Raw genomic sequence first — 27,921 nt, 5'->3', positions numbered from 1 at the left:
CCTCCCTCCTCCTCGCCCTTCAGTGCTGTCTCCTCCGCGCCTAGCTGGGTGTGAGAATTGCTAGTATATGAAGAGTAATCAGAGACGGTGAAGGTGTCACCGCCAGGAAAACAAGGAGAGGCAGATGCCCGCGCACGCGGAAGCCTGCAGAACGGTCCCGGAGCCCCGCTTGCTCGCACCTCTAAGCCGATGACGCTTCTGTGGGGATCACAAACACGGAGGCTGTGGCTGCGGCTGTCGCCTCAGGCCTGGCCTGTGCGTGACGCCCGAGCCGCGTGGGACTTAAGCTTATTTACAGAAGCACGAACAGTTGGGTCGGTTGGGCATATGCTCTACATTCCATCGGTCCTGCGAATGGCCACTTTGGAGCAGCCGCTGCTGCTTGGCTGGAAGGCGAGGGACTCCGCCCACACGGCTGCAGGGCGAGCACCTGTGGACAGGTGGGAGTGGTGCCCGCAGCACCTTGCGCCCCTCCCTGTGGCCCAGGGCCCAGTTCCGGATGGGTTAGCAGCCCACACCCTCCCGGGTCTTGTTAGCGGGGAGAAAGCCTATGGTTCCCATGGAAGACCTCTGTCAGCCACCGAGGACGCTCGTCACCTCATTGGTGGCGGTCGGACGGGGCGTCAGGCCGTCATGCCTGTAGTGGGAGAATGAGGATTCGGACCCCTCAGAAGTGGGGCGGAGGCCCCTGCGGGGGCTGCGCGCTCTCTGCAAACGCCACCCGTCCCACCCCGCTTCTCAGCGGCTGCCTGGGTCCCAGTGTCCTCGAGCCTGCGCCAGCCCCCGGGGAGTGTGCGTGAGCCACAGGATGAGCGTGAGTGTGTGACTGCGTGTGCGTCGGGCTGTGAACACGTGGGGTGAGCACGTGTGCGCCCTGCGGGCCCCTCCTTCGCAACGCCCCCCAACACCGCCCGGGGCTGGCGGCCGCCACGCATACTGCGGACTCCCGCCCGCTCCACGCGACCACGTATCACCCCGCTCTGTGTTCGTCACTGCGACCTCCGTGGGAGTAACGTCCCCGTAACCCGAGCCCGGCGCACAGCAGGCGCCCGGGTGCCGAGCGTCCCGCGCCCCGGATCCGCGCCTTCCGGGTCCTGTCCCGCCCTGACGACAGACGACGACAGACGCAATCACGCGCCACAGCTGCGGGCGACGGAAACACGCAGGAAACTGAAAACCCATCTGCCGAGAGAAGTCAGCGGGACGCGCCCGCGCACGGCGCCCTCGCGCGTTGCCACCTGTCAGCGTCGCGCTAATTAGCAGTCGCCGCTTCCAGCCTCGGAAGCAACTGTCGCTTTTTTTGACCTAAGAGGAAACGTTTTCATTATGCTCGGAAAAATAAAACTCTGACGGCCTCCCTGCACTTGTGGCAGGCCACCTCCGCCGGCGCCACAGGTGTGCACGCGCACGCTTGCACGCGCACGCGTGTGCACGCGTCCGTGGGCGTGGCCTGTCAGCGGCATTAGGGCAGATTATTTTAAAAGCTGGTTCGCGTGACAGCAGATTTTTGGATTGTACTTTCGTATTTTTCCTGATCGTGATCTCCAGGTTCGCTGTAAAGAACTTGGGGAAATCGGAGCGTCCACGCAGCACGGACCGGTGGTCAGCAGCCTCGCCGCTTTCTCTGCTGTGCGGGATTTTCGGGGGGTCCCTGACCACGCAGCCCCCTCTCACGCGCTCCGCCACTGTGGGCCACCGTGGGCCACTGTGGGCCAGGGCCGCGGTCAGGGCGCCCGCCTGCGGGAGGCACCCAGGCAGCCCGCGGGCCGTGCGTGGGGTGCTAGCTCACTCGGCGCTCCGCCAGCCCTGTCGGGGTCTCGGGGTCACCTCCTCGCGGAGTCCAGTTCAGAGCTAGCTCTCCCGCTCAGTCCCGGAGTCCGCTGATCCAGCAGTTGTGGGGGCGCCTTGTCCCGCGTCCACAGAAGGCCGGCTCCCGGCCCTCCTCCAGACGTGCCTAGTGCCTGAGAGGGAGAACGGGCACCTGCTCATCTCAGAGAACCCTAGGCAGAGCCTGCTCCTTGTTTGGGGACAGCGGTAAGGTCCCCAGTGAAACGGCAGCCCAAAGACACCCCCAAACACCTGGCCGATTCTGCCCCGCCCCACATCCACTCCAAGGGGTCAGAGGGAGGGACACAGGGTCTTATTTAACGTTTCTCTTGGGGTGAGGGGGGCTGAGGACCCTTCTTTATCAAGAACTCAAAGGAAGGAGCGTAAACATTCTCATAATATTGCAAATTCTTTCCATGGTTTCTTCACATTTTCGCACACGTGTGCACACGCATGTCCCAGAACAAATAAGAGCGGTGACTAAACCTAGGAGGACACATGTGTGTGAGCGAGTATCACCTCCCGTCCTTGGCAGACTGCTGGTAACGCCAGACGTGGGGCCAGCCGTGTCACGTGATGGGAAGGCTCGATTGCCTCCAACAGTATGTGTAGATTCCACAGAAATTCAATCAAAATTTTGGCAGACAACAAGGTGAGTCTAAAATTTAACTAAAATTAAATTTCTACTCTACACCATCCATAAAAACTCATTTCTGATGGCTAAAATCTTAAATATGAGAGGCAAAATGGTAACTGTTTCAGAAACACGATTGGAGAGTATCTTCTAACTGAGGATGATAACATTTCTTAAGAGGCAAAGAGGCTGATAAAGTTGGCAACATGAAAATTAAAATTTTTTGCTCACCAAAAATAAATTAGAAAGGTTCTGAAAATATGAGCCGTAATTGGTAGAAACATTTGCAATACATACACTCAAAAAAGAACATGGGATTAGCTCATAAGTTCTAAAAAAATGTATTTTTTTCTAATTAGTTATCAGAGAAAGGCTAATGAAACTCAAAGTGAGATATCATTGCACACTCGACAGACCAAAAATAAATAAATCTGTCCAAAAGCCAAAAGTAATGGGAACTGCCCCTCACTGCCCCGGTGAGTGAGAATCAATGCCGGCACTGTGGGCCCGTGTGCGGCGCTGGCTAACGAAGCATGGCAGGCCGGGTGACACCACGACACCCAAATCCGTCCACGCGCCAATCCCCAAACCCCGTGAGTCGGCCGCGCCACGCGGCAGAGGGGAATTCTGGCAGAAGGTGGATTTTAGGTTGACTCTAGTTGTCGGCTGAGGTTTAATTGGGGGTGCGGGGGGTGGAGACCAGCATGATCACGGGTCCTTATGTGAAAGGGGAAGGCAGAAGACGGGGTGTCAAGGTGACGCCACGTGACAAACACTCACCCGGCATCCCGGGCTGTGACGGTAGAGGACGAGGCTGCGAGCCGAGGAACGCGGGCGCCTCCAGGAGCGGGGACGGGCCCGGGGGCGGTTCTGCCTGCGCCTCGCCCGCGTCTTGGCTTTAGCCAGTGATGGGCCTTTGGAACTTCCACTCAGAACCGTGGGAGGACACATTGGTGGTGTCTGTGGGATGCTGTGACAGCCGCACCAGGAAACTAACACAGCCCCAGTTACACCAAACTCAAGAAGTCCACTCTCAGGCAACGAGTTGGTAAAGGCCCCGCAGATCTGGAGGAGGCCCAGCTGGCGCCAGCGGCGGGGCTGGCGGCGGGGCCGGCGGCGAGGCTGGCAGCGTGGCTGATGGCAGGGCTGGTGGCATGCAGAATGCCTCTGCTGAGGGGTCACTTTGAGGCCGTAGAGCGCGGCTATGGGAAATTCGCCGCCAGGTCTCGGCGCACGCACGTGCCGCGCCCACGCCCCAGAGGCCCCTGAGCTCCCTCCTGCCCTCCTTCCTCTCGTTCCCGGCGCTCAGGGCTCTGATCCCCTTCGCCGGGAGCTCGGTCTCACTTTCCAGGACGTCTCACGGACGGGACCATGCGTGTGTTCTCTCCTTTCTCAGCTTCCTTCACCCGCCTTCGCTGCCCGGAGATGCGCCCGCGCTGCTTCGCAGGCCAGCGGTGCCCCCGTCCGTGCCGCTGCCTGCGTCTGTCCCCGCGCATCGCTTCCCGCACATCGCCCCCCGCCACCGCGCCTGCCGATCAAGCGTGTTTAAGTTTAGCGATTCTCATGGGGGGGCCCTGGTGTCTCATTGCGGCTCTAATTTACATTTCCTTAATGGCCGATGACCTTGACCTCCGTCCCATGTCTTATTTGCCGTCCGCATGTATTTTTGGTGAAATGTCTGTTCAGCTGTCGCCATTTTTGGTGGGTTGCTTGATTTTCCCGTTAGTGACTTTTGCGGGTTCTTTGTACGTTGTGAATACAGGTTCTGTGTCAGATGAGTGATGTGCAAATATTTTCTCTAGCCTGCATTTTCATCCTGTTCGTAGTATATTTCAAAAAAGAGAAGTGTTTTATTTTTATTAATTGTCTTACATAGGTCATGCTTTGGTTTTATGTTTAAGAGACATTTGTCTATCCCAAGCACAAGTATTTTCTTCCGTGTTTATTTCTAGAAGTTTGGCGGTTTCGGATTTTTCACGGAGGGCTGTGACCCATTTTGAGTTAATGCCGATGTTTGGAGCCGATTGCAGACAGAGGTCCATTTTTGGCACAATGATGTGTGTTCAACTGTTGCAGCGCTGTCCGCTGAGAACGTTCGTTTTAATCCACCGAATGGTCTCTGCACCTTTGGCAAAAGCCAGTTATGCGCCAAGTACGTGGTACCAAGTACCACGCCCGTGCCTTCCATCTGTTTGTCTGTCTCCGTGCCAGACCCTCTGCCCGTCCCACCGATCGGCGTGCACGTTTGTGCCGGGGTCCCTTGCTGGATGACTGTGGCTTCTCAACAACTCATGAGACCAGGTTTAGCCCTCGGTTTTGTCCTTTTTAAAAGTGTTTCAGTTATTGATCGTTCTTCTCATCGTGTGTCATGTTTTTCGATTTTCCGCTTGCTTGGACCTTTTGAGGGATATCAGAAACTACGAATTTGGTGTGCTGGGTGCTGGGTGCTGGGTATTCCCGTGTTTCTGCGAAAATTCTCGAGCTTTGGGCTGTGATGCAGGCAGGTGATGTGAAAACGGTTCATTCCTTTGGGCTCGTTCTGAGATTTGTTGGGTGCGGCATAGAGTCCAGGACCCGCTGTCGTCTGTCCCTGCTAAGGCGGGGCCTCTCCGAGTCTTCTGCCCAAGGCTGTGGCTGGCGGGCACATGTGCTCACTCCGCACCCACCTGAGCAGCGGGGCCGGGTCCCCGTGCTGGCCGGTTCTGACAGAGACCGGCAGGTTCCGCTCTGCGAGCCTCTGGGCTTCTCTCCTGGTCTCTCACCTCTCGGGTGCTGTGCCCTGTGAAATCCAGATGCTGCGATGTGGCCCCTTTGGACCCACAGCTCTGCCGCTTCAACTCAGGGGGACCGCCGGTGTCCCTGGGCCCCCCCCAACGAACCCCGCTCCATAGCCACAGACTCCAAGGAGGTAGCCTGGGGCTGTTCAGGACCCGCCTGTCCCTTCTCAGTGACGATGGACCTCCATGGCACAGTGTCCGGTGCCTTGAAAACCATTGTTTCAAAATAAAAATAAAATGTTGTTTCAACATGTCTGTTTTTCTTGTTTTTAAGCTTTTTTTTTTCAGGCAGAAGAGTAAACCTAGTCCCGTCATTTCATCTTGGTCGAGCACTATTTTTAATAAAGAAAAAAGGCTGAAAATGACCCAAATGCTGATCAACAACAGAATGTAAAAATATAGCACGCTTATACAATGAAACGGCATGTGACGGTGAAAATACTTTATGCATTTTAACGTGAATGGATCTCAAAAAAGTATTGGGTGAAAAAAATCAAATCGAAAAGGATAAGTGCGGAATTGTTCCATTTAAACTTCAAAGTAGATCAACTAAAAGAACGTGTTGTTTAGGGATGCCGTTTAGGGATGCGCTTGTTCAGGGAGTGGGATTGTAAAGAAAAGCAGGGGCGTGGTTGCCACACCATCTACAAAAGCGATGACCTCCAGGGCAGAGCAGGAGAGGCAGTGAGGGGGACGCCCGGGCGGTGTGTGTCACACAGGGGACCTCGAATTTACGAAGCTGGTGATGGGCTATCTGGATATTAATATTAGGACGAATGTTTTGAAATCTACATAAAACCTTATTGCTGTTGTGTACATCCATGAACGATGCTAAATTTTAGAACAAAATATTGTTTAAAATGAACTTACTTCTCAATTAAAGGGAAAACGTGCTTGACCTATAAGAAAACAAAGTTCACCTGCTTGCAACTTACAAGAGATGTGCCGAAGACAAAATATGAACATTTCAATTACCGAAATTAACAGGCAAATAAAATACAAGAAACGAAGGAGAAATATATGCAGACGCGATATTCCGAGAGACACTAACCCATACGTTTCCGTATTTGAGACGACACATAGACACAGGATCGCACACGTTCTGAACAATATAACTTAGAAGCAGTTAACTGATTTTAATGGCGCTGGAAAGAGTTTGGAAAATAAGTAATACGCTATGCCACGCCCACAAGTAAAACAATTCCATAGCTTGCAGAACCAGAAATCAGACGGAGAATGTTCCCTGGCGATGTCGAAATAACGACGGGGGACACTGCAGACAAAACTTCGACAGAAAAAAGACCTAAAACCTGGAAAAGAAGAAAGAAAATGCAAGTCCTGAGCCATCCGACGGCGGCTGTGATTTGTTAAGAAAACGATTCACTGGAAAACGCTCGGGGAGAAAAACTCCACTCAGATCAAATTTCATTGGCTTCATAATTATTTGTTAAAAAAAAAAACAATAAAAATAAATGAGCATGAAATTTAAGAAATGAGAATGAGACCAACAAATGCTCAAAGGAAAACAGGAAGATTTAATTAACTCAAAAGCAGAATGTCATGATTTGGGAACGGAAACTCGGCGGAAGAACACGGTCCAGGCATCCTGGAAGACGCGCCAGAGAAGCCCTGTCAATCCCGGCTCAGAACCACGTGCCATTAGGATATGGCTGATCGGATGAAGCCACCAGCAGAGGGGGAGGCTCCCGATATTCGTGCACAGCAACCCAGACCACCCCAGGGACAGGCCATGTGGGAGCAAAGGTTAATTGCCAAAATGATCAAAGAAATAAATAGGACCCAGCAACTGGGAGATGACCGTGAGAGGTTGTCCTTCACGAGCTGTGGTGAAGGTATGTGACAAAAAGCAGTTCCTACAAAGGTGAATGCGGAGGGGACCCACCTGGATGATCCAAGCTAACCGCCCTGATTTAAGGTCAGCTGGCTAGGAACTTAATTTCATCTGCAGCCTTCGGTCCCCTTGCCATGTAAGGTAGCTTAGTCACAGGTTTAGGGGATTGTGACATGGACATCTATGGCTAGGGCACTATTCTGCCTACACCGTGTTTCATATTATGTTACATTATGTTGTATTTAAACACAAATAATTGATAGAGGTAGATAGATGCATAGATACATAAATAGATACATAGATGATGGATGGATGGATGGATGGATGGATGGATGAATGGATAGATGGATGGATAGATGGAGATAGATAGATAATGGATAGATAGATACGTAGATGATGGATGGATGGGTAGATAATGGATGAGTGGGTAGATGGATAGACAGATAGATGATGGATAGATACATAGATACATAGATAATAGGCAAATGGATGGACAGATGGATTGATGGATGGATGGATAGATCTCTTACAGAGTGTACACACCACGTGGTTTTCAGCGATCTCCTCCTCGTAGGAGGACGGCGATCCTCACCTGTTTCGCATGCACCTTTCTGGCATCTGGTGTATGTACAATGAGCACGCATTATTTTCATTAGCATGTGTGCGGGTTTCCATTACGAAGGTTTAAATGAAACTTTATAATAAGAAATGGCACCCTACAGCCCGGTGTTCATTGTGGGGACCCGTGGTTACTGCCCTAAGTTCGTGGAGCTCACACGGTGGATGTGTCTAACTCCAGGGCGGCAGAGCGGCCTCCTGGGCGGCCAGCCTGGATCCCGGGGCGAGAGTCTGCGTGGTCCTGCTCTGTATTTTCTGGCTCAGTGAGAAGTATAGGCGAGAGGCTCCCATTAGGACAGGTCTCGTTTAATTTCTCTTAATTATCAGGCAAAACAAATGAAAGGTGCCCCCCCCCCAGGGACACCACTGGCGGCACCTATCACCCTCCTCATCTCTGCGGCCCGCCACGCGGTCAATCAGAGCCTTGCGCTTCTCCGGCGTGTGGAGCAAATAACTAGACTCTGCAGAGTTTAGCTGCGTGAACCAGCAGCTCAGGGGGTTGGGGCCAGTTAACCATCTACCTCCTCTGCTGAGCGGGGCTCTCTTCTGAGGTGGACCCGACAGCAGGCTGTCAGTCTAAGGCCACTTGCGACCTTGTGGACACCACTTGGGGTGTCAGAGCCGCGAGGGCCTGTCACCCAGCCTCTCCTCGCCAACGTCTGGCATCCGATTTTCATGCAGCCACTTGGTCCACCATCCGTCTCCCCACTAGGGAGCCTGCAGTGCCCTGTCCCCACTGTGTCCCACCACGGTCCTAAGGCACCGTTGGTGTTCTCTAAGTGACGGGGGTGGGAGGCTGCCCACCGCGGGAGGACCCAAGCCGCCCAGACTCTGAGCTCCTGGAGGGGCAGGCTTCATCCACTCGCTCTCTACCCGATGTGTGTTTGCGTCTGACAACTTTGTACAGAGCTGCAGGCACATCCGGGGCAAGCCCCGCCCCTCTCCATGGAGATGGCCCGTGAGGCGAAAGTCTCCGTCAGTGCCACGGGGCCACCCGGCCCGCTGCCTTCTTGGACTCCCCGCTTTTTTTCACGGCCTGCGTCTAACCCACCATGAAATCGAGCTCAATGTCCAGAAATATCCAGGGTCCAGGCTTTCCTGATCGTCACCATGGTCCTCACCCGAGCGCCATCTCCGGCTCCTGGTCTCTACCGCCACCCCTGCTGCAGCCTTGGCTTGCTGGAGTTGGTCCCCACTGCGGGGGGCCTGTCCCGGGAGACCCAGGCCGGGCCCCGTGAGACCCAGGCCGGGCCCCCTCCGCCAGCACCTGCGGGGGCCCCGCCTCCCGCCCAGGGACAGCGCTCCCGCGCCCCTGCACGCCGGCACCACCTGCCCCGAGCCTCCAGCCTTCCCAGTCGTCCCCTCTGGACCCTGCCCCCGCAGACACGGCCCTGCCGCGTCCACACGCCCCAGCGCTCCCGCCACCCCGCCTCTGCGGGTGCCGGCGAGCGCGTGGGCTACTGGCCGCAAGCCGGACCGCGGTGGAGCGTGCGGGGTGCCCTGCGACAGTCGGGGACTGTGTCGCTCTGGACTCGGCGGCCCTGGATTGAAGCTCAGGGAGGGGTGTGCGTCTGAGGTCCCAGGGGCTGCGCGACAATTCGCGCCACTAGTGACTTAACGCAACACCGTTATCTTCCAGCTCTCCGTCCGCCAGCCGCCTCGGGGCGGGGACCGCGTGGCCCTAGCACGCAAGGTCGCAGCGAAGGACGGGAATGAGCGGACCTTGGGCAGGCGCGAAACGGGGTCCATTTTTTATTAAACTGTTAAGTTAATTTTGTGAAAGGAAATTAGAGAATACACCGCGATGCCGTTACAAAGTCAGGACTTTGAGGAGCGTGTGCGCCAGGGTTTGGATGTAATTAGGGTTTTCTTGCATCATGTCCCATAAGGCTCTTGGACTGGGACAATTTCTAATGACATTTTCTTTTTTCAAAAAAAAAAATTATTTTTCGCTGCTCATCCAAATGTGCAGGTCCAGGGGTCGGGGTTGGAGTGAGTCCGTCGGTACACACATGTGGGCAGAAGGATGACCAGATGTCCCCACACACCCCTGGAGCGTGAGAACAGGCCAGGTTCTGTGGCACGGGGACATTCAGGCTGCCGATCAGCTGACCTTCAAATGCGGTGATTATCCTGGGTCGTCTGAGTGGCCCTGTCCTCGCAGAGTCCGTAAATGTGCAGGAGGGAGGCAGAGGGGCAGCAGACGGACCGCGGGAGAAGGACTTGGCAGATGTTGGAGCTGTGAGGCAGGGGAGGCCGGTCAAGGACGAGTGGGCGTGGGGCTAGGGCTGGGGCGGGGCCAGTGGTGGGCGGGCGAGGCGAGTGGGCCTGGTGGAGGGCGGGGCGAGGGCGGGGCCGGGGTGGGCGGAGCTATAGGGAGGGGCGTATGAGGGCGGGAATAGGGCAGAGGGGCGGCTTAGGCGGGCAAACCGGAAGACCAGAAAGTGCCAAGCAGAGGAACGGAGCTGGGGTGGGAGCCGGAAGGGCCTGGGGTTGAGGGGTGCAGCACTGGCACCTCCTTCTGGGATTCCGGAGGGGAGGGGGCGCTTCGGCGGGCGGGCTTGGGGCGTGCGCAGGGAGTTTCTGGAAAGAGACGGCGGTGCAGGCGCAAAGCTGCGAGGCCAGGGCCGGGGGCAGAGGTCGGGCAGACCTTCCAGGTGGGCAGACGGAGGGGCGCGCGACCCGGAGGAGTTTAAAAGTTAAGGAAGGCACGTGGGTTCCCACACGGAGCCTCACTGCGAACCCCGCTCCGGGCCGGCCTCGGGGAGGGGGCGCGACAGCCCGCAGGCCCGGCGCTGCCCGCGCGCTGTCCTCCGGCCGAGCGGAAGCCATCCGTCCTTCCTGCCGCGTGGCGGGTCACACGTGCTGGTGTTGCATTCACGAGCCCCGAGCGTCGCGCGTTCGAGCAGCCCACGGGGCTGTTTGGGGTGGGTTTATCCTAACGGCGCGTGGCACCCGTGCTGCGAGGCGAGCGTCCATATGCTCGGGTGAGGCCGGCCATCTGCGCGCTTGGATCTCGCTTCGGCGCGTAATGGGCTGGACGCGGGCCCGCAGGCGCCAGAGAGCTGGCTGCGCCCGAGCTGGCCCACCTGTCCATGGCGGGCGGGTGGGCTTTCCTGGCGTTCGGGGATCATCGAGTGTGACACGTCCCACACGCAGGCGGATACCAAGCTCTGCAGAGTCAGGTGGGGGCCGTGTGCTCCCGTCATCTGTCAGTGACACAGCCAGAGCCAGTCCCTAAGATCTCAGATTCCGAAGCGCCCACAGCGACAGCCGGAGCGGGGCTGAACCCACACACGGGGACTCCAGAGCCACAGCGTCTGTGGTTTTGACTGTGGTAAAACACACACCGCGCCAAATCCACCGTTACTGACGGCTGGCTCATTCACAGTGTTGTGTAACCACCACCACTTCCTGGCCGGGAGCATTTTGTCGCCCCAAAAGGAAACCCCAGCCCCGGCGGAGCGGGAGCCAGGGGCCCGCGATGCTGTCTGGTCGGCGTGGCAGAGCGGGGCTGCGGCTGGCCCTCGGAAAACCCGCGTGGGCCAATGAGTGGAGCCGCTGGGCCAGCCCCTCGGCCTCCCGCCCCATCGTCCTCCCTGTCTTTGCTGGGGCCACCGCAGTCCCCTGCACGCCCCGCAGGAGCTGAGGTGCCCAGTGACGGACACTCTGGGTTCAACCGGGTCCCAGCGCTCACCCCCTACGTGGCCATGAGCAAACGCCTGAGCTTGCGCTCCTTGCCTGTGGGGTCACCGCCAAGTCGTTGCAGGGCCCAGGAGCGTGTCCTCCGGAGCGCGAGGCTCCCGGGCACCACCTGTAAGAGTCGGGTGTCAGAGGGGTCGCTGCTCCGCAGTGAGAGCTGCTGGTTCGGTTAAGGTCACAGTGGTCACCCACAGGAGAGCAGGGTCGGCCTCGACAGCCCCGTGTGACCCTGGCTGCCCGAGGCCCCAGGAAGGACCACCTGGGACCGGCCACCAGGAGTGGCCACGCTGCACTAGAGGGAGCCACCCCTTCCTCCCCGGGCCTGTGCAGAGAACGGCTCGTCGCTCCGGGATGGACGCAGCCCTGGAAACCTGGACACACACCCGGGGGCGCCGCACGTTGGCCCCAGTGCTCGGTGAGACAAAGTGACGAAGAGACAAAGAGACCCGGCAGGCCTCTGCGCAGAGCCCCACCGTCAGGCTGCCACGGCAGGAGGACTGCCCTCGGCGGAGTGGACACGGCCGGGAGTCCCTGCCTTCATCCCCGGACCAGGCCACGCCCACGCCAGCCGGGCCCAGCTGGCTTCACAGGGACTGCCAGGTTCCTGCGCTTTGCCAAGTGTCCGTGCAGGGGGAAGGGACCCAGTGGAGGGCTTCAAGGAGGGGCTGGCAGTGCCTCTGGATGGGGAAACCTGGACGCTGAATCACCGCCAGAAGGAGCTGCCGAGAGCTGCAGAGTGGAGGGGGCTGCAGCCACCACCCCCCCCCGCACCCCTCCCCGGGGTGCAGTCACCACCTCTCTCCAGAGCCAGAGTGACGCAGGGACTGCCCTCTCGTCCACACCGAGACCCACGCCTACCTCTCCAGGGGTCTTGGAGAGAAACAGGGTTGTGGGTCGGCTTGGGTCAGGCCAGACAGGGCTGGAGACTGAGGGGAAGTCACCCTTCCTGCCCCCAAAGGACCCGCGGGGACAGTGGGGGAGGAGAGGGGCAGCCGGAGCATGGTGTTTGCACTCAGGCCGCATGCGGGAAGCACCGGGCAAGGGGCCATGGCATCTGCGGCCTCCAGGGGGCAGAGCGAGGGGCAGGGTGCTGGTGATCCCCGGGCTGGGGGTCAAGAACAGCTTCAGAGGAGCCGGTGGACCGTGTGGGCCGGGAGCCGGCACGGGCAGCTCGGCGATGCCGGGGAGGACAGGGCGCCGGATCGTGGCAGGCGGAGGCCATTTGGGCGACAAGGTGCCTACCCTTCCGGAGGTCAAGGAGGACCCCGGGGGAGGGATGGGCGGCCTTCGCTGGTCCTGACTCTGGGGGGGGACAGGAGGCGGGAGGGCAGGAGTTGGGGAATGGACTGCCCAGGTCTCAGGCTTGCTGGCGCAGAGAGGGTGGGCCCCAGCCTCCCTCTGGGCTGCACGATGGGTGCTGGATATGATGAATCCCGGCGGCCTGCCTGGAAGAGACCAGGAATGAGGCCTGGGCAGCACCGGCTCCAGGGCCCGGGAGGCGCACCCAGGCCACTCGCTTCAGGCATTAGTCACCAGCTCCTTCTCCGTGACCACCAAGTCATCATAACTCAGGTTAACTGGACGTCTACATCTCTCCAAATGCGAGTTCAATAGCGTTTCACTACCATGCTGGCAGCTGGATGATCTTCCTGTGTTGCACGTCAATTGCAGCCTAAATTATTAAGCAGACGGGTGAATAATGCCGGGCTCCGCCGGCGCCGCGAAAGCAGACGCCTCGCCTCAGAGCGCGGGGGCTCCAGCTGCTCCAGACGCAGCTTCCTCCCGGTTCGGGGGCGAAGCCGAGGCCCGGTTCGCATGCCGTCTTGCTCTGCTTAGAGCCCCGTGGGCGTGTCCCCCACCCCGGTCCCACACTGAGTGCAAAGGACTCCACCTGAGTCTCCGAAGGATGAACAGGGCTGGAAATGCAGAGTGTGGTGGGGTCCTGGGCGCCTCGGGACCCGCCCGTGGGTTTGGAGGTCTGAACTGTCCCTCAGGCAGCAGCTCCGGCCGCAGACCTGTCACCCGTCCTCAAGCCACTTCTGCTCGGGGCACACCGAACTCAGAGCGACTGCCTTCTCCCCGCATCGGGCCCTCCCGGGGTCTCCTGTCCTCGCGAGGGGACGCCGAACCGCGAGTCGAGAGTGAGGCCCCCATCGGTGTATCTCCTGCTCGCGGTGGCCCCGGCCAGCTCCAGGCTCTTGCGTCCGGCCGCGTTCTCGACGTCACCACACAGTGTGTCATCAGTCTCTCCAGTTCCACGGGGACAGAGGGAACCTGGAATTTTCCTCCTCCAGTGCCCCCGCGTGTCCCCTGTACCTCTGGGGAAGGCCGTTGCACGTGGGGACGTTTGAATCACCCCTGACGCCCCATCCCCACCCCACCCCGCCTGCACCCTGGCCGAGCCGTGCAGGCACCCCAGTAGGGGTGATCGGACAGTTTCTCCCATTGAAAATCCATAACCGTGTGTAGGGTGCTCGCTACAGGGCGGGCGGAGGGCCCGCGGGGGCCAGGCCTGGAGACCTCAGGCCGGGCATGTGGGCCGGGCATGGAGCTGCTCTCTGCAGCAGCCAGAGCGACCGGCTGGGCGAGCAGCTCGCGAGCGGCCGGCCATCCTGACGGCCCCCGCACGGCGCGGGGGTGGACCCCTCATTGCTGGTGGCCCAGAGCTTAGAGCTGCGGGTGTCCCCTTGCCTCGAGCCTCCTGACCCCTCCCCCCGCCCCCGAGGGCCACCTGCACCAAAGCAAAGCCCGCACCCTCCCTGCGGGAGCCACCACGGGTTCTGAGCTACCGCGGTTTCCCTCCGTCCCGTTTCAGCCCGAGGGTCGCGAGCTCCCCTCACGAGGTGTGTTCCTCTGTGTTTAATATTTTTGATACTATTTATATAACATCTTCTTAAATTCCATTTCTAATTGTAAAAACAAACGTGATATTTACCTTGTTCCAGTAATCATGATAAATGCAACTTATTAATCCTAATAATTATTCTGTGACCTTTGTGAAGTTTTACATAATCGATTACGTCGTATGGAAATGACTCTCGTGCCTCCGACCCCGCGTCTCATTTCTGTTCTTGCCTCAACGTGCGTCTAAACATCCCCAGTTCGACGCTGAAAGCGGGGAGCGACAGTCCGCATCACGTCACACCTGCAGCCGCCGGTGACAAGACCCCACCGTGTCGTCATCAAGCGTGCCGCTCCGTCGGATTCAGGACAAGTCCGTTCTACTTCCAGCTTGCCAAGAGTTCTTATCGCGAATGCAGGTAGATTTTTTTGCAAGCGCTTTATTTTTCATCTGTTAAAAAGAGTTTTTAACTTACTCTGTTAATGTGGTGAATTACATTAAATGTTTTTGTTCCCTTTTAAAATTAAGATATACCTGACGTACGAAAATACAAAGGTCTTAAACGCCCGGTTCGGTGAGTTCAAGCAGTTGCGAACGTCTGGACAGCCGGCACTCGAAACGAGGCACGCGACGGTCCCCGTCCCCCCGCCCCTCACTGGTGGGCGCCTCTCCACCTGGGGGTCGCGCCGTGCCCGCTCTCTGCCAGCCAGGGATCTGAGGTTCACCCGTCTTGTTGCCTCACAGACTAGCATTAATTTCTTTTTTTCTTCTTCTTGCTGACGGATTTTCCACCAGATAAATACACTCGATTTGTTTGTCATCCCTCCTGCTGAGGAGACTCCTCGGAGGCGCTTAGGGACGAGGCCGCTACCGATGTTCTCACACCAGTTTTCGCAGTAAATACCTAGCCGCGGGGGTCGTGTGACAGCATCGCGACCCTGCTAAACCAGTCCGAGGAGATTTTCTATGCAGCAATCACATTGCCTGCAGCTAAAAAATGCTTAACTTTTTCCAATTTTCATTGGTTCTATGTCCTTTATTTTTTATTTTGAACTGCGTGCTGGGGCGGCCAGTATAATTTTGAGTAGGAGTGAGACTTACCCCTGTCCCCTGCTAACCTTTTTCTTGTGTTAAAATACACCTAACATGAATTGTACCCTGTCGGCCATTTTCAAGTGCACGGTTCGGGGGTATGGTATACATTCGTGAGCCTGTCAATCACCCCGTCATCTCCCAAACCGAGACTCTGTCCCCGTAAAAGCCGACCCCTCCCCAGCCCGGCCCGGCCTCCTACTCTGTCTCGTGCCTCTGACACCTAGGTCCTCGTCTACGTGGACCCCACGGCACTGTCCTTCTGTGACTGGCTTCTCTCATAGGCCTGGCGTCCGCAAGGTCCGGCACGTTGGAGCAGGTGTCAGAACGTCACCCTTCAAGCCGAGGTGTCCCTCTGTGTGGACGGAGCGCGTTTCGTTCATGCCTGTGCCGCGTGCCGCCAGCCCCAGGAGCAGCCCTAAGCGCCTCCTTTCTAATCAAAGGGCTCATGCTTTCTGGACTTTAGTTCTGTTGTCTTTAGTCCTGAAGTCTCGATGTTCTTTCCTTTAAAATGTGTTTTATTTAAAAGGATCCTGTTAATTGTTAGAAACGGCCACTTGTGACTTTGTATCTCCGGAAGCAGGAAACTGATGGGTATTTCAATGCAAAACCACACGCAGTTTCAGGATGAGCCGCGTTGGGCCGTGAGCATTTATCCTTTATATGTCTATGGGTTTCGTTGGCCAGCGTTTCCCTTAGAATTTCCGTGTCTGTGTTCATGAGTCATCTATGAATTTTCTTGCTTTTAATGTCCCAGTTCTCAGTGTCACGGTTATGCTGGCCCGTTAAATAAGCTGAGAAGCATTCTTTCCTTTTAGATTCTCTGGGACAGTTTGGTTAAAACAGATCTTAGCTCTTAAATGTTAGAGGCTCGGATGTCTGCACGTAGCAACCCTCTGTTAGATTTCGGACGATGCGATTTGCTGTCATTTGTGTTGGTTTAGTGAGGTTTGTGTTTCCGTGGATTTGCCTATTTCATCTATATTTTCCGTCGTATTGATGAGGCGGTTTTCGACATCTTTATTTAGAGGTAATTCATAAAGGTCAGCATTTACGGCGTACGATTCCACGGTTTTCACGGACCCGCGGAGCTGTTCGACTATCACCGTCATCCGAATGTGGAACGTTTCGACACTCCGGGAGCAAACCCGGTCGCCCCGGGGTCACTTCTCACAGCCGCAGGCGACCACGAGCCCCTCACCTGGGCGGCCTGTAAACAGAGTCGTGCCAGGCGCGGTCCCTTGGGGCGGCTCCCTCCGCCCAGCCCCGTGCCGCGGGGCCCGTCCGTGCCGTGGCCGCACAGTCCTACCCCCGACACCATGGGGTGACCTTCCATCACGCGGTCGTGACGTGCTGCGTGCGTCCTCGGCTGACATGGTGTGAGGGGGCCGCAGGAGTGACCCCCTCGTCCGCATCTCTGCTGGCCGCTGGTCCAGGGAAAGCTAGGAAGCGCATGGGAGAAGCCAAATGGCATTGGAGCGACCAGCCCCGTGTCTGGACCCTGAGGATGCCTCGCCCCACGGCCGCCTGACCCCACGCCTGTGTCTGGCCCCCGACGCCCCCGGCCCCACACCCCTAACGATGCCTGGATTCCTGGGTACGGCCTTGACCCGTCTGCTCTGTGCCTCATCTTTCCACCTTCAGCCCCACCTGCCGTCACCGCCACCCCGCCAGCCCGCCCTCCGCCTTCCTCCGCACAGCGGCAGCGAGGACGATGCTCCGAACCACAGACCGGACCCCCATCACGGCCGCGAGCAGCCCGGGGACACGGCCCGTGCCCCCCAGCCAGCGTGTGGGAATGTCCGCTGACGGCTCTGCCCCCCCAGGGCCGTGCCAAGTCCCACGAGCCCCTCGGCCCGCGCCCGGCCCGCCTGCATCCGAGTCCCGCCCCTGCCCCCTGCACGCTGCGGCCACAGGCTGCGTCCTCTGCGTCACCACGTGACAGGGCCTCCCCACCGCCTGGACCTCCCTCTGCTTCTCGCTCGCCAGGGTCACACCCACGGCGAGTTCCGAGCACCTGTCCCGTGATGTCGATCGACGAACACTCGCTGGCTACACCGCGGGCCTGTCGCAGACTAGAAACGGCCCTGCTACAGCGAGCGGCGTCACTTGCTCGTCACTTGCTCGTCACATTCCTTGAGCAAGACCCGCAGAAGAAGGCGACCCCCCACGTGGGGCCCCGACCCTCCCTGCCGGGCGGGGCGCAGGGGGCGTGTAATGTTTGAGACACAGAATCACGATTCCGAGAGCAACCCCTGCCAAGCTGGGGTGCTGAGGCCAATTTGCAATTCAAAGTTATTTCGTACAAACTCCAGGGCGCCCGCTCCAGGTGAGGGAGGGCGGGGCGGCCATCGCTCCTTCATGTGGGGGTGGGGGGAGCTGCTGGCTCCCCCAGAGAGCACAAGCCCACCCCGGCCCTCCTGTGTCCCCAGCTCCGAGCACACGGCCAGCAGCAGGGCCAGCAGCAGCCCCCGGCTGCTGTCCTGGTGAAGCGCGTGTCCCGAGGTCTCGTTGACCGGTCAGCACCGCTGGGAGGCACAAGCGCAGCTTCTGGGCCGAGCGCCCGGCTCTGCCCGCGCCCCGTGTTCGCTGGTACTGGCAGCGCCGTCACCGGGCCAGGCAGAGGGAGCTGGGAGCGCCAGCACCGTGGCACGGCCCGGCCCAGCCCCCGGCCAGCGCGGGAAGCACCGTGGCCTGCACGGGGAGCAAGTCGGGGACGGGGGGCTCTGCGCCGGGGCGACGCAGCCACACGGACCCCTCAAACGCCTCTTTCCTACCGGGCGCCTCGTTCCGTGATGTGACTTCGCCTCGCAAAACCGTCAGTCCTTCCTTCTCGCTGGACCCTTCGGGTCCTCGGGGGACGGACACTCGCCCTCTGAGGGGGGCTCCTGAGGACAGGGCGACTCGATCGGAGGGGCCCCAGGCGTGACCCGCTGAACACGTGTGAGGCAGAACGGCAGGGACGGAACCGTGTCCCCTAAGGACAGACCCGACCTGGCCCCCAGCTCCCATGGGGGGGACCTCACCGGGAGATGGCTCCGTGGCAGGTGTCATCCCATTAAGGAGCTCAAGATACGGTCACCCCAATGGTGCGTGGGCCCCGAATCCAATGGCTGGTGTCCCTGTGGGAAGGGGACATAGAGACGCGCAGGGACGAGGCCCGGTGAGGACAGAGGCAGAGGTGGAGCGATGCCACCGCCATCCGAGGGACGCCCGGAGCCCCAGCAGGCCCGGGAGAGTCCCCTCTGTCCGGCAGCCGTGCTGGGACGCCAAGCTGGGCGTCGTGGGCAACAGACGCACTAACTCAACCCAACTCGCAAAGGCGTCTATGAAATATTTAACCCCCGAGGGTGTCGGGAACGCGCAGGCCCCCTGCGGGGTCGGAGGTCACTGCGCCCTCAGACCGATGCTGGGAATGTCTCGCTCGGCGCAATTTCAGGAGCACGTGTTCGTACCAGCGCAGCCGTCCCTCACATCCGCGAGGACGGCGTTGTCATCCTTGGCACAGAGCAGAGAAACGGGGTGTCGGCCGATGTGCGTGAGACTTTATGGCCGAGAAACACAGCAAAGCGCCCCCGGAACAGTCGGCACCAGAGTGGGGACCCCGCAGCGGAAGCGGAGAGGCCAGCCCTCGAGGTCCACCCGGAAAACGCCACATGTCCCCTGCATGGCACGTAACCTCGCGTCTGGTCCTAAAATAACTTGCAGTCGGCAAGAAACCAGTGGCTTGTCATCGCTGAGGCGGACAGCGCGGCCAGAGGGAGGTGGGAGGGGCCTGTGGGAGGGAGGATGGGGGTGGGGGGTGGACGCCCCCTCCTGCTCCAAGCACAAAGCAGTGCACGGAAATAGCCAAGCATTAAAACCGTGGCTGGGCTCTAAACCGAGAAGGTTAAGTGCTCGGGTGCCCTAAGCGGAGAGAGGCCACCGGCTCTACCGCGGTCGCGGCCCAGGCCCCAGGCCAGGGTTCTCCCAGAGGCGCCCGGTTCCCTGCAGGCCTGCGGGGCCGGACGCCGCGGTGGGTCCAGGTGGTGGAGCGCTGGACCCAAGATGGAAACAGGGGAGCTAAAGGCAACCGGCCGAGGGGCGCCAAGGACCACAGAACGGCTCGTGTCCACACACGTTTCCTCCCCGGGCGGCCTCTGCGGCGTGTGCCCGCCCGCCTAGCTGCCTGCGGTCACTCCCAGCCTCCTGCGTGAGGGACGCAGGAGCCACCACCGATGCGGACACTTCCCAAGGCCCGGGGCGCAGCAGAGGCCACCATGCCGCCAGCTCCCCGCAGTGGGCGCCCAGCATTCTGAAGCACACGGCGGACCCGGGCGCACGCCCTGCTGCTGGGGTGCCGGAGCCCAGCAGACGTGGGGCGGGGACCAGAGTGAGGCGTGTGCCTGTGTCGTTTCAGATGTCAGCCGTTGGAGAACATGAAGGGTTGGTCGATTTTAAGAGTAAGAGCACATTAAAATCCTCCTGTATCTCGGGCCCTCGGCGGTGACAAACACATGAATGAAAAGGGGTTAGACTAGCTTTGTCAACACCTAGCGGTGGCTTGTCCCCAGAGGGCGGAGGCGTGACAACGGCAATCTGCATGTTATTATTCGTATGCACTTTCCAGATGTCCTACAGGGAGAACGCACTAATTATACGCTCCAAAAGGTGACCGAGGAGAAATACCCGGGTTTTGCTTCCTGACAGTGGCTGTACCTTGACTGTAAATTCCCTGACTTGACACGATTGAACAGGTCCCCAGGGCGGGAAGCGTGCGGCTCCCAGGCTGCCCTGCCCTCGTTGGGGACCCTGGCCCTTGGGGTGGGGTCACCCCTCCTGGAGCCGGGGCCTAAAGTGTCGTCCTGCTGAGCCCCTCTCGGGACTGCTGATGACAGTCCAGAGAGGACCGGTCACCCCTGGCTGGGAGGCCGTGTGCCCTGGGAGCCGGCGAGGCATGGAGGCGGCGGAGTGTCGTCCTGCTGAGCCCCTCTCGGGACTGCTGATGACCTGGCATGAGCTTCGTGACCCCAGGGACAGACTACTATACAAAAGAGCCAACACTGTGACTTGTATTTACGATGCGGCCGCCTCGTCACCCGTCAGGCAGCACGGGGCGAGCCGCGCTCCCAGCCGCGACCTGCACGTGCACTCCGTGCATTTTACATGCTTCGGCTCTAATCGTCACAGTCCCTTTGAGGCAGGTCCTCCCGTGGCCTCCACTTGACTGACCAGGGCACAGAGGCCGAGGGCCTGCCAGGGGCACGCAGCCCACGGGCGTCCGAGCAGGACGCAAACTTGTGAGCGTGGAGCCAGGCCGGAAACCGCAGGCGATGCGGATGCGGCCAGGAGCCAGGCTCTGGCAGCTGGACACGGACGGGGCTGTGACGGTGACAGCTGCTTGCTCCCCCCGCCACGTGTGTCAATGAAGTCCACTCTGAAGGTATTAAACTACACAAAGCTAATTTACTTTTCGGGCATAATTCCTCCCTCCATCCATCTCCCGTCCACGTTCGTTGTTAGTCATCGTCACTTTTGTCTGGGTTTCGCCACCTCTGGCTGAGTCCGTACGGCAACCTGGGCACAGACGCTGACTTCTCGCCCCGCTGCCGTCCACCGGAGCGGGCGCTCGGGCCCTGCGGCAGGTCCCCGAGAGGACACGCACCGGGCTGGGGCTCCCCTCCGCCGGGCCCTCCGCCGCCCCCGTGCCTCGCCGGCCCCCAGGGCACACGGCCTCCCAGCCAGGGGCGACCGGTCCTCTCTGGACTGTGCTCCCAGCATCTCCGGTCAGTGTCCCACGAGGACACACACGTCCTAACGCCCGACACGTGTCCACGGACCCTCCGCGTCCTCAGTTCTGGCGATGTCTGTGCTTGAACCTGCCCACCATCCTATGACTCAGATACCATTCTCCCCCCATTTTCGGGAATATGCCTAAAATATAGTATTTATATACTATTTATATGATTATAAGTATGTATAACATAATGTTTTTATGTATTTTATGTTGTAGTATGCGATACATTTTATTATATATATTATAGCATATATATCAGTGTATTTATAAATTATTATAAATAATATTTAATTATAAATATTATAATGCATACTGTAATATAACATATATTGAAATATATATTATATTATGTAAAATAAAGTATAATACCCTATATAACTATATTATATATTATTGTACTTACATTATATTTAGATATAATAAATAATATATACTTTTATGTAATATAACATACATGTTATATCTAATATATATTCTTTATCATATGTTATCTAATATATGTGATACATACACTATATAATAATTACATAATTATTGCATAAGACTTATATGATATATACATACATATGCTTTAGCTGTATTCACATAAATGTAAACTAGAAGCGACCCCTGCCTGGGCGTGGCCTGCCCCGCGGCCCGGTGTCTTTGGCCAGCAGACGGAAGGTTTAGAAGGGCGGGTTCCGGGTCAGCTTTTCACTTGTGGCCCTACTATGCACAGCGCTGCTGGAACCCAGTAGGTGGGCAGTAAGTGTCTGCTTCTTGCTTGACCAGAGGCAGCTGTGTCTTGTTTTGTCAAATAAATGATTGACTCCAGTAGGTCGTGCTTCATTAAAACTAAGAGCGCAGTACTTTAAATCATGATGGATTATTCATTAAGTGACACGGGCTGACTAGTTGAGCGTTTGGGGAGAAATGCTCCTTAGCAGAAATTAAATTCCAGAAGGTCGGCGACTGAAATTATTAAAACAATCCAAAATAAAGTAAAGAATATTTTTATAGTTTGTGTAGGGAAGGCCTTTTTTTATTTTTAAAAGCACTTAACTCTGACCATTAAAAAAGAAAGACTCGGCCAAATAAAACGTTAAAGGGAGCACAGAGCAAACATAAATGAATGCGCCATAGCTGTAAATTATCACAATGCCACGCTCATCGCATTTTATACACCGGACCAAGAATCGCTACGACATATGACATTTTCTCCAAGTCAACGTTAACACCCCGATTGCAGGGGAAACACAGGAGCCGGTTCTATCAAAAGACAAAACAAAGAAATAGGGAGGAAGAAGGAAAAGATGCCGGTGAACGAACAAGAGAAGGGATTCGACCTCAGGGGATGAAACGGAGGCGAGAGCGGCAGTGAATGATTATTCGCCATGTCGCTCGGCAAAGACTGGGAAGGCTGACAACACTCCGTGCTGGCAGGGCCTCGGGGGACGCGCTTCCCCCGCGTGGAAGAACCTTCTGGAAGAGCCATCTATCATCATCTACCGACATCTCAGATCACGTTCGTTTTCAGCCAGCATCTTCTCAGACCCACAAGGCTACGTCCGCAGGAGTACTCGCCGTAGCACGGGCACGGCTGGAAAACAAGGCTCCAGACAGGACCATCTACTGCGTATCCGTGAGGAGATGTGGGATCGGGGACCCGTGCGTCCCCGTGTCCGCGTGGGAGAAGCCGTGCGCTCTTAAGGCCAGCAGTATGCAGGTGCGGGCTCAGCTGCAGGATGCTCGGTCACCCGACAGTCCAGTGACAGTCACAGAGTGGAATTCAGCCCTGGTGCTTGCTACAGGCCCCGGTGCTTTAGCAAAAACACATATCTGTGACATTCGAAATCTAGCAAAGTGTTCTCGTTGGTGCAGCAGGCTGTCCTTGCCCGGCGCGGGCTCTGCCTCCCCCCGAGCGGGGAGCCCACGCTGTCTGTCCTTGTGCTTCTGTGCGTCCTCGTTTGCGAGCTGGGCGCATCTGCTTCCCCGGGCGGCGAGCACAGCGTGTGCACGGCGCACTCACCGTCCCCGGTCCCCGAGGCCGGAGCCGAGGTCCCGGTGCTGGCGGGCGGTTCCTGGAGGCCTCTCTCCCGGCCTGCAGAGGCCGTCCCCGCCCCACGCCCTCACACAGCCGTCCCTCTGTGTGTCCGTGCCCTGACCTCCTCTTCCCGTAAGGACGCCCGTGACATTGGGTGAGGGCCTCAGCCTCATGACCTTGTTTTGCCTTAAGGGCCACGTCCAACTACGGCCACGTCCGAGATGCTGGGGCGAGGGCCTCAGCGTGCGGATTTGAGGGGTCACAGTTCAGCCCCCAGCGGGGGGTAGCAGAGGTAGGACCGGCTCTGCAGGGCGACGTGGGCGCCAAGCGGTGTCTGTGGACCGCCAGGAGGACTCGGCGGAGGGCTCCAGGGCTCCGCGCAGACGACAGTGACGGCCACGCTCGGCCTGTCCCCCTGTGGCCCGGCTCCTGCTGGCGGGATCACACTGCAGTCCTTGTGGTACGTTTGATAATGACGATGACCCGATCTGCTCAAAAGCGTCCAAGCCAACATGGAAACCCAGGCCGCCTCGCTCCGAACGCCCCCTCCGAACTGCCTTCCGGATAAAACGTCACGTTCGAAAGAGTCTCATCTAGACCCCGAACAGGAAAAATGGGTCGCAGAGGAAGTCGGGCAGGAGGAAGGAACCAGGAGGCTCCGGCCGGGGCCGAGACGAATGTCACCAAGCGTCACTGAGGCCGGAGCTCAGCAAGGACCCAGGAGGCCCCGCTGCCCCCTTCCCGGGCTCCCCCCACCCCCCAGACCCCCGCACCCACCCCCGCCTCCAGGGAGCGCAGGAGAGCAGGCCCTTTGCCGACCTAGTGACTGAGGGAGAATCAAGTCCCCGCTCCCCGAATCCCCGCGGCTTCGAGAGGAGTCGCTGCGGCTGCCGGGCCCTTTGCGGGGGACGCTCCCCGCCCCGTTTTCCTTCCCATAATTGCTGCCTGAGCCTCAAAGCCTAGAAATCGTTTTCTTCTCATGCGTGAAGAAGGACCTGATTGATGGCGGCCACGGAACCTTCCCGCACGCGGAGCCGCACTAATTCGCAAACTAAAACAATATTAGCAAATTGCTAATGGTCCGTGAAACTCCAGCGACCTTAAGTGCTGCGCTCAGAAGCCTCAACCGCAGCTGCTCACCTGCTCTCCCAGGGTGCGGCTCGAAGCCCCCGAGGATGCGGGAGGCCGGCCCCGACCACCCCACCGAGCGCCCCAATGCACACCCCACCACGCACCCCACGAGCATCCCACCGAGCACCCCAATGCACCTACCGAGCACCGCCACTCTAGGCATCACCGAGCACCTCACCGAGCACCCTGTCGAGCACCGCCGTCCAGCACCCAGCCCGGAGCACCGCCGTCCAGCTGGGACAGAGGGCCTGGTGGCAGCTGAAACAGCTGACACACCTGTCCGAATGGCCCCCGTCTCCGTTCGGAGTGAGGCCACAGCGCGCACCTGGCCGCCTGCGGGAAGCAGCCCCCGCGGCCCCTCAGCCGGGCTCACAGCCCTCAGCTCGGCAGCCCGGGCAGGCGGCGTCCCAGGTGCGGCTGGCGCCTGGGATGCTAAATGTGCCGCCCAGAGCTGGAGGGCACGGTGCGTCCCTGTGCCGGGGGACAATGGGGACGATGGCGCGTCAGGACGCGAGGCGGGTGGGCTGGCAGAGGTTTCAGGGCAGGGGTTTTGCAGCTTTGAAAATGCGGTCTTCGGGGCCGGTGACAGCAGGGTGCCGGCGAAGAGCAAGCTGATGACCAGGACAGGGAGGTCGAGACACGTCCAGCGCTGTCACTGCGTCTGGAGACACGTGGCTGTTCCCAGCCGTCTCCCAACAGCTGCTCCCAGGGCACGGGGAACTCCAGGCGAGGACCGTCTGCAGTCTCGTCACCTCGTAGGCCAACGCGGTGGGCCCGGCGGCCACCCGTGGTCCACGTGCCGCTCACCACGTTGACCTGTCTGCTTCGGGTCAGAGCGATGGGCCACTCCGAAACTCAAACGCCACAGATCACCAACCCCACGGATCACCAAGTCCACCCCTGACGCTCCAGAGGGCTTCGCCTGGCTCTGGAAAGAGACCTCGACTTCTTAAAACGTCGGCTGCGAGTACGCGGAACACCAGGCGCACCAATTTGAAAGGACGGCCATTCGGCCACACTCTCTCATGCGGTGGCGTGTGTGAGCTCACGTGTGCGCGTGTGTGTGAGCGGGCGGGGAGGCCGGGCGGGGCGTGGAGGGGAAGAAGGAACAGGCTCACTTTCCAGAACATGCGGTCGCTGCCACCTGTGCGCTCGGCGCCCGGCAAGGACCTGGAGTCTCAGACTCCCCGGAGACCCCCCTGACCCTCCCACAGCCTGGTGGGGGAACCCAGCCCCAGGCGGCGCCGGGCGGCACTTGGGTCTCGACGCCCACCCTACCGTGACCCAGCCGACGAGGCCAGACGTGCAGACAGCGTGATGACACGTCGCTCGTGGGGGCGGAGCTGCTCTGACGGCTCACTCTGGGGACACACGGGACCCAAGAAGCCTCTTTCTGATCCCACCTCGCCCTGCCCGGTGGACGGAGTGGGGGGCAGGCAGCAGGGTCCAGATCGTGCGAGACCCTGGGGCTGCCGGCACGAAGCGCCACTCACAGGGCCCAGAGTCGGGGTGTCGCAGGCCACACTCTCTGGGGACTCGAGGGGAGGGTGCCTCCTGCTCCCACCTTAACGTCCGGCCGCGCCAGAACCCAGGATCCCTCGGCTTTGCAGACACAGCACCCAGACCTCCGCCTCACGTGTCCCTCTGTCCAAGTCAAATGTCTTCTTCTAAGAACAGCATTCACGGCATTAAGGCCCGACCGGGTCCACCGTGTCCACCTCGTAACGCGATTACATTGCCAAAGGCCCCAGGTAAGGGGACATTCACAGGTACGATTCAGAACGTCTCTCGGAGAACACAGTTTAACCCGTAACGGCACCGCGCACGCAGCCGAGGGTGAGCATGAGACAGCTGTCGTCACGTCATGGGGCGGACAAATTCCTCAGCACCTCACGTCATCCCGTGTCCAGTAAAAAGCCCAATCACTGCACTGTGATGACCTTTCCGAAAGAACGGTCCGCAGAAGTCAGGGCCGAGATCGATAACCGCGGAAGGGCGTGTGCCGCCGGCGAGAGCTGAAGTCTCCTGACTCGGTTCGGCTGATTCAGGGAATGGCGACTCCAGTCGGATGTGTAAAGACATAATACACATCGACGACATTGACTCCGTGCGGAGGCCGAAGCTGGCCAGGACCACGGGAAACCACCTTGGCCGATCGTCAGCATGCCAGCGACAGGTCACGGCGGCGACGGTCACGTCCCCAGGCCCCTGACGTCCGTGCCAAGTGTCCCTCGGGGCACCGTATTGGCTCATTTTCTCTTTCATTTATTCGACGTGATTTCATTTGACATTTGGACGAACGAGGACGTGTAGGATCTGGGGACAGGTACGAAGCAGCCACAGACGTGGGCAGGTGTCAGCGGACCTCGGTCAGCCGGGACTCTGCTGCTGCACGCACGTGACGAGCACAATTTCATAACCAGAGGCTTCCACTACTAGACCCCACAGGGAACAGTCGTGTTTTTCCTTTCGAGGACACGGGCAGGAACGGGAATTGCTGAGGAGGGTCAGAACGCCAGGCTGCGGCGGCACAGGGGCAGTGACCGCGGGCAGAGGGTAGCCATGAGGGCCGCTCTGCAGTCGGCCGAGGCGGAGTCGGGGGTGCCACCAGGGGCTCCTGGCACAGCCGCGTCTCTAGACAGAGGTGGACCGAAGTGGCCTGGGTCACATTGGCCCAACCGAAAACAGCACGATCTTCTCTGGAGACAGTCATTCCCCACACGACCTTCATGATTTCCTGAGACCAAGACCTTCCAGAAATAACTCACCTTCAAAAATCCCCAAACGCACCGGGAAACACGCCCACGACTGAGTCAGCACGGATAACAAGGGATAAACTCACATCCACACGGACTTAAGGCGCTAACATGTGAACCGCGGAACACACTCTAACCATCTGCAAAATATTTAAAGAAGGACCGACTGAAATGGCCAAAAAAAATGAGCAAGAAACAAAAGCCAGCCAGCGATCAACTGGGGTAAGTAGGAAAAAAACGACCCCCTAGGAATAAAGACCCAGTGGGCCGGTGAACGGCCAAAGCGACAGCGAGCTGGAGGCCGCGTCTGAACCGTCGCCAGAATGCGTGGCCGTAGCCTGAGGGACAGGACCCCTCCCATCGGGGGCGGGCGTCGTGCCCGTGGGCGGGGTCGGCTACGTGCACCACGGGCAGGTAAGCCGTGCGTCCGTACCCAGCTGACGCCTTTTCTAGACTCGCCCTTTGGAAACTGATAAACACATGTCCAACTAGCTAATGGGACAAAGAAGAAATTATAACAGGAACGTAAAAATTATCTAGCAGTGGGATTGCTGGGCTGTGAGGTGGGTCCTTTCTTGGTGTGGTGAGGACCCTCCATGCTGATTTGCACCCCAACAGGACACGAGGCTCCCTTTCCCCACGTCCCCGCCAGCTCTTGCCGTTCGTCGATTTATTGACGACGGTCGGCCATGGTGACCAGCGTGAGGTGGCGTCTCACTGTGGCTTCCTCGCGTCTCCCTGATGACCGTGACCTTGGGCATCTTTTCCTGTGTCTGCTGGCCATCTGCGGTCCTCTCTGGAGGAACGACTTTTCAAGTCCTCTGCCCAATTTTTTTAATCGAATTATTTACTTATTTTGTTCTTGTTGTTGTTATTCAGTTGATGACTTTC

The sequence above is a fragment of the Pteropus medius genome, unplaced genomic scaffold (genome assembly GCF_902729225.1).
Source record: "Pteropus medius unplaced genomic scaffold, Ma_sr-lr_union100, whole genome shotgun sequence".
Classification (NCBI taxonomy): domain Eukaryota; kingdom Metazoa; phylum Chordata; class Mammalia; order Chiroptera; family Pteropodidae; genus Pteropus; species Pteropus medius.
The sequence above is the reverse complement of the archived record's forward strand: the minus strand, read 5'-3'. Positions refer to the sequence as shown.